Source organism: Silene latifolia, chromosome Y (assembly GCF_048544455.1).
Source record: "Silene latifolia isolate original U9 population chromosome Y, ASM4854445v1, whole genome shotgun sequence".
NCBI classification, from domain to species: Eukaryota; Viridiplantae; Streptophyta; class Magnoliopsida; order Caryophyllales; family Caryophyllaceae; genus Silene; species Silene latifolia.
Window position 1 is genome coordinate 382,408,959 of NC_133538.1, and position 8,794 is coordinate 382,417,752.

Here is an 8,794-nt window from a genome sequence, read left to right on the forward strand (position 1 = left end):
TAAAGAAATGTATTAAATCTAATATAAAGAAGGGTACTAGGATGGTCGGTTCACTATAGTTTCGGCGGCAGCATACTAAGTAGGTCTAAATCAAACACATGAGGCGGGAAAACAAGAGGCCCTCTCGGTCCACTCTTAACAAGTAGCATCTTTCGATCTCGCTACGAGTCCCTAAAATCACTAATACTGACTCTCGTCCTGAAAAGCGACTAAAAATCTAAACGATACCTATCTTTCGATCTCAGCATAGTTTAGTCATTTTAATTGGTAGTCTAATAACCTTCCCTATCTTTCGATCTAATGGGTCAGTCTTTACTAAGCATTCAACTAGTCGCATGCATTCGATTTGTCGAATTTAGCAGTAAAGACAATTAAAACGAAACAAAACCTCACGAGGCCAGTCGATCGACCAGGTTGGACGGTCGATCGACCATGGCGCGATTCAGGTTTACCTAATTCTAATGCCGCCTACACTATAATTCCACTACATCCTAGCACGATGAAATTAGCTACTCATACTAGGAATGATAACAATAAAATTGACTAATAAATCTACTGAATTCATGCTCGAAACGATTAAACAAATAAATAACATAAAACGATAATATTGGCTTTGGAAACCGACTAGCAGTTTCTATACTATGAACGAAATATATAAGCAATAAAACTGAATAAGAACAGAGGGATACCGAATGAAATTGCAGAGAAAGGATCCGAACCAAATGCAAAAAGTAAATTGTATTGAAGATCGGATAAACGTAAAACCCTAAATTACGATGATAGAACTAATAAAATCAATGTTTTTCGCCTAATATCAAGTTACGTTATATAGGAATATAACGCAATTCTTTATTCCAAAACCTAACGTACAATGGGCTTCCTTTTCCTCGATCTTTTAATTCACGTCTGAATTACGGCTTGGTCGATCGACCATGCAAGGCGATTGATCGATCGATCAAATGCAGTGTCTGAGCTCCTGTAAGTCGTGGGTTGGTCGATCGACTAAGGGTAGCGATCGATCGACTGAAGTAGCTGATACTTGACTTCTAAGTTCTCGTGGATTTGTCTTTCGGGCCTCGGAATGCGCACCAAGCTCGTTCCTTGAGTAAATATTTCACGTCAAATGCAGTGCAAGATACTCGAAGACGGATTTAGCTCAATATCTACTCATTTCCGCATAAATTTGCAATATTACATAAAAATGCGAAAGTAGACGAAACGGGGCAAATAGTAGCCTTAAACTACATAAATGAGCTCTGAAATGCGTGTAAAATAGGGTGTAAAACATCATATAAATGACACGCATCAGGTCACATGGAGAGTAAGGTCCTATATGCCTAGCGACGAAGAAGGGATTCAGAGTTGTTTGGCCTTATAAAGACTAGTCTCAATTTTAGTTTTAGAGGAAGATCCCATCAACTTTATTTTAATTCATTTTAAGTGAACTAATATCTAGCATGCGTGAATGAATAAACTAAGATGATGGCTTAAAGTAGTGTGACATCTTTATGTCCATGATAACTAACATTCAATCTATATGAGTCAATTTTCATGCATATTAGTAGGTGGTTTGGTTTAGGCGGAATATGATGCACTAATTATCATGCGAAGAAAAGCAATAAGAATGGAAAAACGTAAAACAAAAACAAAGTCCTAGTGTGGCATATCTACCAAAATGAACATAAATACAACTTTGGAATCCTTCCTAGGACCCGAGAAACTTGTCTTGATGTTCCATCTTGGTACATGTAGCGGGAGTAAGCAATCCAATCTCCATCTTTAGTCTTCTCAAAATTACAAATAAAATTACAAAATAAACCTATTTACATTCTAATTTCAAAACATAATACTAAAGAAAAACCAAAGGAGATTCGAGATCTCAAATTCCATCAAGACTATGTTTCCATCATTACGAAAACATAATCAACTAAGGCCACACTAGGTAATACAAAATTACAACCGATCGCAAAAATAAGTAAATAAACCATTCAACAATTCATACAACTAAATAAAAATGCATCAACTATAAATTAATCATTCAAGACATAATTCCTTAATTATGTAGAGTAATTTATCCAAACCACCTATTTAAATGATCAAATTCTGTGACAATTCCTCAATTACTCACAATAATTCCAATCTTAATTCACATTAACCTATAATATGAATTAATCTAATATTATTTTAAACCTCTTTAAAATAATTTGGGTATCTCAAATTTGTGAACCTTTTTCACAACAAACAATCATACATTATAGATTTAATGTATAAAGATTATTGGCCAAAACACAAAAAAAAATTTTTTTTTTTTAAAATGCTCTCGGCATTGCTCAAAACAAAAAAAAACAGTTTTTTTTTTTAATTGCCCTCGGCATTCCAATCCTAAAAACAAAAAAAAACAGTTTTTTTTTTTATTATTTCTTGCGGCATTTTGCCCTAAATACAAAAAAAACAGATTTTTTTATTCTCTTTTTAAAAGATTACGGCATTCAGCTGTTTTTTTTCCTTCTTTCTTTTCTCGAAAAAAAAAAAACTTTTTATGTGAACAAAATATTTAATGTTGCTAATATAACAAGATTGGCATAATCATCATCTTTTAATTTAAACATAGATTCAAACTAGATGATTCAATTTAACCTCTTAAAATGAATATCTAAATTATGATTAAATCGATTATCCGAATATTTGATTCATCACAATTGATTTGAACATTATAAATTAACTTGTATGCCAAAATTATATAGCAAAAACAAATTATCAACAATGAAAACGATTTCCATTTACATTTTAATTTAATTCTTATTAAATCAAAACATTACAAATTTATCATATTATCATCTTAACATATTAAAACAACAATATCAATAAATCAAATGGAAACAAAACATGAAAAAAAAAAAACCTCTCGGCAAAAAAAAGTTGTCACAGCCGGAAGTTTTTTTTTTTTTCAAAGTTTTTTTGTTTAAATCCATTTATGAAAATCATATAAAATAATTTCGTGGCCTATACTCTGATACCACTTGTGGGAAATATCGGTATACTTCATCAAGAAAACGGATTATAACGAAATTATAATTATGAAATTGCTAGTCATAAACGAAATTGCATAAACAAAAGGAGTAGAGATTAGAATCAACCTTTGGTCCTAGCAATTAGGCCTAAGAACAAATATCGAGATCAATATTCTCCTAATCGTTGCACCCAAAATGCTCCGAGAAATGCTTCTCCTTTTGCTAGAATGAGATCCCTAATTTCTAATGATTTTAGGGTTTTTTTGTGATATGAGAATTAGGTCAAAAGAAGTAAGTAAAAATGATTCCCTTTCACTCCTCTTAACCGTGTAAAAGGAGGAGAATAAGGGAAGATTTTTTCCTTCCTTTTTTTCGTGTAACCACCAAAAAAAATAAGGAGAATATCTTCTTATTTTCGGTTGTTCTAATATTGTATAAAATGTGTATATATTTCAATTGTCATTAATGTCGTCACGTATTTAATAAGTCCACACACAACAGCTTATAGTAGATTTATTAATACCGGTCTGTAATTATTTATTATGACAATTTCGCATAATATATACATTAACTATAAATATAACATATTTATAATTTGCTAATTAAATATAACCGTTTACGTTTAATTACGAATTAACATCTTAATTCGTTTAAGCTAACATTATATACAATAATTAAATATAATAGTTTATATTCAATTTACGAATTAACAATTAATTCGTCTCAGCTAATATTATTTAATTGTATTAAATAATCGTCTCATCATCACTTTGACTAACCTTTTAGTCAAAAACATGGACTAACCTTGTCATATAAGGCATCAATGTGATTATATTTTCCTATAAACACATCTCTCAAACACATCCTTTAGGTGTAACTTTTAGGGACCAGTTGATCACCGCCATCGGTATGATAATAACGTCAAACTTCTAGCAAGCCAACCGTTATTAATAAACGTTAATCAACTGATAAAATACTAAGTATACCCTGTGAACCTATAAGAGATTTATATACGTTATCACACTAACTGTGGAAGACACTAGCTCCAACAAAGGTTGGCCACTTTAGCATTTTTTCCTCTATGTTAGTGGACTAGTGGACTAAGATCTTGATATTTAATGGACTTGGAATTAGTCTCTCGCCTCCAGATGAACGATATACGACCCAATTATATCGTATTCATGCTCCACTGGTTTCGGTCAATTGGCTACCATGAAAACAAGATAAAAACCAAGCTTTCATGCCTAAAATGATATTCAACGTGTAAAAACCAACAAGTATCTAAAAATGTGTAAAGTAGCTCAAATGATACGAAAGACAACTCCAAGTGTATAAAAATAAGTAGTAAAAATATAATTAATTATGCGCTTATCAAATTCCCCCACACTTAGATTATTGTCGCCCTCGACAATGACAAACCATAAGCTAAAGATATCGGCTCAAAAGATTAACCTCAAAGATTTTAGACTAACCAACGTAGGTACAATCGACGACAAACTAAAACATTTGTAGAGAATCATTTTGTTTAAGTTAGTAAGTGTCGATAGCCAGTATCTGTCGAGGCTCCAACAAACACCCGATGATTATCGTACTACAACATGCTTAGGAATCGCAGCGTTTAATCGACAATTTTGTATAACTATACGTCGGAAAACTTAAAACGATTTTGTAAACAAAACATTTCAAAACTTTTCAAAAGTACCTCGACGACGGGGGTCTCAATGACACTAACTAGAGTCAAAATCGACACCGGACCAAAAACCGACTCAAAAATTCAAATCCCAACTCCAACAACGAGTCAAACCAAGTCAAACACAAAAAAACAAACTTCTAAAAACTTTCATGTTAAGTATTCCCGGAATGCTTCATGGTCAAGTACAAATCATGTCATCCAAAACATAGGATAGAACAAATCATAATTTCAATTGTGTGATAGTGACAAGACAGCTTGAAGACCCACGAAATGGCTCGCAGCTCTTTGAGTAGCCCATGCGGCCACGTCGCTCAAAACGCACACAACCACCCATTTTCCTATAAATACTCCTCAAATGCCACCATTTGAAGGTACGCGAGTATCCGCCCCCTCATTTCTCCCTTAAAATTCTCGACGACTTCTTAAGTCACAAAACGACACGTATTTTTGACCTACCGATCAAAAATAAAAGCCTTACACATTGTTTGGTACCGTCATCATGCATTAAATCACTTGACCGACCATCTCGCCCAACTACACCATCACTAAACTTAACAAAACACTCTTTTACATTGCTAAAACGGTTTTCAAACCGAGTTTTCCGACCAAACAAGTTGATACACTTTCGTCGATTTCTCATCTCAAGCCTAGCATGTAAGTATAAGGGTGTAAAAATCCTCTTCTTTCATGTTTTTCATCTGTTTTAGGACTATAACATGCTAAAACATGCATAACATGATTCAAATATAGGTTAGATGAGCCAAAACGGGATTTTGGCCGGAGATAGGGGCTGCTTGTATAGTAGGAGGGCTCGCGCCTCAACCCTCTCTCATCTCATATTTTCCTTTTTATTTCATTTCTTATTTGTAATCGCTTTTTACCATTTCAAATATTTCAAATCATTTTCATGATAAACTTTTAACCATAAAACATTTTCACCCTTGGTTTCTAATACCATGACGGTTTTATCCGTGTTTCGGTAATAATATTTGGTTAATCACATTTTAAAAGGTATTTTAAAACCTTTTATTTCATTTCTTTATATTTCAAAACTAACACACTAGTCATAAATGCAAAGTCATCCTTGGTTCCATATGCCATGTCGGTCTTAAACCCAAGTACGATGATAAAACTTGACTAATTACAAACAAATGAACTTAAAACAATTAGTTCATAATCATTTTTCAAAACTATTCATGTCAAGTTTGCAAAATCGAACCTGACATCGAATATCATCAATACAATGGTGATTAATCAAGTCCCGTTCCTCATATTAATACAAAAGCGGTCTAAACGACCTTTTCAAACCAAGATGAGCTCAAACACCCTCTTTTCAAACCATTTTACAAACACTTTAACAGTCAGAAGACGTCCCTTGGATAGTCTGCTGACTCGCGCCTAAGCAGGCCAACCATTTTCCAATATTCAAACCATGACAGGCATGTTTGCATCGCCTGACGGCTCGCGCCTCAATAGGCTGCCTGATGTAGACCCTACTTCCTGACCAGCACTTATCTAGGACGATCCCGACTTCGGTTAACCCGAATACAGGACGGATCAGATGACAAATCTGCCCCTTTTACATCGTATTTGCAAAACGCCTTACTGAGACAAATGGATCACGTTATGCACCATAAACCTAACTCCGTAAATGGATGTTTAATTTCCGTCTTGCATACAAATCAACATTACCAGAGTTACGGACACATAGTGAGTACAACCACAAAGGAGGTTTTACAGGATCAATATATATTTAACAAGATTATTAGGAAATTCTAAGACGAGATAATGATTAAGGGAAAGCTTATATTATAAGAAATGGATATATTTTACAAGGAAGGTTTTATGAGAGATGTTTAGAGAGAGATATCACACTTAGACTTAGCTTGGTTATGGCAAGTCCCAAGCACTCCTATTTATAGTACAAGCTAGGGAGAATATTACAAGCATATGCCAATCACATCATACAATACACACCACAAAATTAAAGCTTATATTATACACCACTCCTTTATTTAGAATACTATTTAGCTATCACTTCATGTCTTCCACTATTGTCTTTTTCCCCCTATCTCCAAAAGAGGAGATTGCTTCCTCGGGTTCATCATTATCACTGTCGTCACTGCCTGAAACCACGTCATCTAGATATATCTTCAGTCCAGGAATATATTTCTTTATCTTGTAGGCCACACCTTCAACTCTGTAGATTGGATGATCACAGTCGCTTTTGGGCCAAGAGTACTGGTCATGAAAACTCAGGAGTTTATCACGGACTTCTTGGATAAAATCTTGTGGGTACGTGTCCGGATCATGCCAGTTAGCTGTAAGAGGACAAAACAGGTTCTCATTTATAGCAAATTCATTTAACCCGTTTAAAGCTGCCAAGATGCGAGCCCTCTGCCCAAAAATGATGTTCAACAAAAGGTGAATCATTGTAGCCTGTCTTTATCTGGGCCTCAAATCTTCTACGAATTTGGACACCATCTTTTTCCTGTACTTGATTAGTAAGAATTTTGAATACAACGAACACAGAATGACCTTCCTGTTTCCGAACATTTGCTTGCCACCATGTTGCATCGTGAAACAGCGTCAGCCACTTGTACAGGATCTTGTAATGCGGTTTTCTCCGGTTCATGAGACACTTTGCCAAATATTGCAACACCGGCCTTTTTTCAATTAGAACGCCGATGGTGTATGACTCGGCAAGGTACCATAGCAACAGATAAGCTTCTGGTGGAAAATTTCGGTAGTGATTTGGATTCATGTTGATGGTGGTAAGGAAAGGGTATTTTGGGTGATAAGGTAACCCAAGAAGTGGACCTTGGTCAAGGCCATACCGATGTATGTACAGCATGAGGAACTTGTGAAGAGTGCTAGCCCCCCTGGAGCTCAAAACATTCTTAAGAATTTCTTCTTGTAGGACTTGTGGAACTTGGCTGATCAATGCTCTGATTGACTCGTCTGCTGGTTGTGCTGGATTGATCGTATATATCACCGGGAATATTGATGAGATTTCTCTTTGAGTTCTTGAAAGGAAATCAGGGAGAAAGTTGTCTTTTCCTTTTATGTGCTTAACATCAAACTTCCATTGTGAGAACCAGCTTGCCCATCTGAGTAATTGTGCTTGGGGAAGAGTTTTCTGCTTGAACTGTATCATTTTTGGAAAGGATGACATGTCCATTTCTATGAGAAAATGTTGTCCAACTAAGTGGAATTCAAATTTCTCAATTCCTCTTTTTACTGCAAGAATCTCTTTGTAGGTGGAGTGATAGTGTTTTTCACTTTCCTTGAAAGCTCCACTCTTATATCCACATATGCGCCTTTCTCCTTTCTCATCTTCTTCTAATAGGACCGCTCCCCAGTAATAATCACTTGCATCTGTTTGCAAAATTCTCTTGCCTTTGGATGGAATCTTTAATGTTGGCAAAGATTTTGCAATTTTCTTCAACTCCTTGACTGCTTCTGTGCATCTCTGGTTCCATGGAGGTGCATCTTTCCTTAACTGTGCTGAAAGTGTAGACATGTACTTGGCTAGACCATGAATGAAATCTGCCATATAATCGACAATGCCGAGGAATTGTTGCACCTGTTTATATGAGAGATTTTCATCTGGAAACGCCTCTAGTTGGGTGGCAATGTGGGGTTGAAGATGATACTGCCCTTTTGAAATGTGCATTCCCAAGAAATCTATTTGTGTTTCTCCAACGACCATTTTCTTTTCAGAGAGCATTATTCCATATTGTAGGGCAATCTTATGGAACTCCTCTAATAATGTAGTGTGGGATTCAATGTCGGGAGAAAACAGAAGGATATCATCAATGTAGATCAAAGCATTTGCGAGGATTGGCTCAAAAATCTTTATCATTGCCTTTTGGAATAGGGACGGAGCTGTCTTTAAACCAAATGGCATGACCTTCCATTGATAATGGTGATCTGGTATGCAAAACCCTGTTTTTGGTCTTTCCTCAGGTTTAATGCCTAACTGCCAAAACCCGGCTTTAAGATCAAACTTTGAGAAGATCTGGGCTTGAGGAAGTTTGGTGAACAACACTTCTCTTTTTGGCAAGGGGAATTTATCATCAGCAAGGAA